Raw genomic sequence first — 2,122 nt, 5'->3', positions numbered from 1 at the left:
GGCCAGGGTCTATTGGGAGACTACCAGGGTAACTCTAGCATGATCCATGCAATGACGCTTTCTCGCTTGCATAGTAGGTTTCCTACATGTCTTTGTTGTGCCTCTGGGTTTAGATGTCAGTTTTTGATTGGAACCCTTGAGTTAGTATACTTTTAGGATTCCTGGACTTAGAGTGCATTTATGCTATGTGGTTTTGATAACCTGTTTAGGACTTGAGATTATCTCCTCAGTGCGGTGGGAGTGGACCATTTAGGTTCCACGCGATCGGGTGGTAGTGCTTTATCACTCTTATCATTTGAGATTTGTTTGAGACACCATGACTAATGCATTCTTTGCGACATCTATCTTCATTCTGTTCATGGTTTATCATGGTGGACACGTATCCTTACATTGATGATTTGCATATGTTAGATGATGTTATCTTATGTTTTATTTTGCATGTTAGATTACTTTCTGCATATGACGTAGTATGTTTTTAGGAGTGACATTCCTACTATGTTAATACCAATGATCTCTTCGATGATTTGGAATGTTATGCACAGAGGGATGGCTAGGACCCACGATGGTCTAATGATGCTATTTATGATTGGGAGGAACTGTGCACTTAGTTAATTATGTTTGTGATAAATGGTTATCTTTTATGATGATGTATCATGTATGATATGTGGTTACATTTACTTCATTATATTTGCATCATGGATTAGAACAGGATGGTGTATTTTACTTCACATATGTATATTCTTTTAATTCTTTCATACCTTGTGACATGTATAGTGGATGATTGAGCAATCTGAAATGTAATTACTTAAAGGACACTTGTATATTGTTTAAGTACATTAGATGTATCATTATTATTTCATGATGATGTGATGTTATATGAATAGTTAATTTAGATGTGATTCAACGTTAAGGGATCCATAAAGAATGAAACATGTTATGTGTGTATGTTTATGTTTACTTTCAGTTGGACATTGCTATTGCTTTGGCTACTATGTTATGAATTGTTTTAACTTTCATGATTTAAAAAATAAATAAATAAATGTTGCCAAACTTAGTGAAACTTTAGGTTAATTCTTTGGATCCCTTGGTGGGGTGTTACAGAGAGAGAGAGAGATATGTTAGGAGTTAGAGAGATGTTAGGGGTCAGAGAGAGAGAACGGTTAGGGGTTACAAGTTTGATTTGTGTGTGTGTGGGAGTGTGTGTGTGTGTGTGTGTGTGTGTGTGTGTGTGTGTGTGTGAGAGAGAGAGAGAGAGAGAGAGAGAGAGAGAGAGAGAGAGAGAGAGAGAGAGAGAGAGAGAGAGAGAGATGTTAGGAGTTAGAGAGAGGTTAGGGGTTAGGGGTTAGAGAGAGAGAAGGGTTGGGGGTTAGGAGTTATATAGAGAGATAGAGGGGTTATAGGTTTGATGTGTGTGTGTGTGTGAGAGAGAGAGAGAGAGAGAGAGAGAGAGAGGGGGTGGGGGGGGGGGGGGGGGGCTGGGGGGTGTTTAGGGGTTAGAGAGGGGCTCAGGAGTTAGATAGAGAGACTGTGGGATTAGGGGTTTGAGGAGAGAGAGAAGGTTAGGGGTTAGCCTTGGGAGAAAAGGGTTATTGGTTAGAGAGAGCAGGTGTTAGTAGTTATTGAGAGAGATAGGTTATGAATATATATGTAATTATATACACATAATACAATTAAATTATTTAATTATATATGAATTTATTTATATACATATAAATATTTAATTATAAATATGCACACATAAATACAATATAACATTATGTCACTAATACTCATAAACCAATTAGTTTATTGATATCATTATAACCTAATTGGGTTGTGTGAATGTAGGAAATGCAAATTAGACAATCATAACTTGATTGGGTTTTATATGTCATAATAACCTAGTTGGGTTATGTAAACATAGGCCCAATGCAATATGTATTAATAACCCAATCAAGTTATTTGAAGAGCTAAAACCCAATTGGGTTATGGTCCAGTAATAGCCTTGGGAGTTGATCCAAAGACTTGGTAGGTCACTTTCCCTCCAATTTTATTCCTTTTGACATTTTTTCATTTCTAAGATGAGTTCTTGTATTTTCTTTCACCAAGTTTCTAAATGGTAAAGTGCGTGTCTTTGAAATCA

Source organism: Cupressus sempervirens, chromosome 11 (assembly GCF_028749045.1).
Source record: "Cupressus sempervirens isolate cs-2001-9-10 chromosome 11, ASM2874904v1, whole genome shotgun sequence".
Classification (NCBI taxonomy): Eukaryota; Viridiplantae; Streptophyta; class Pinopsida; order Cupressales; family Cupressaceae; genus Cupressus; species Cupressus sempervirens.
This window is presented reverse-complemented; position numbering follows the sequence as displayed.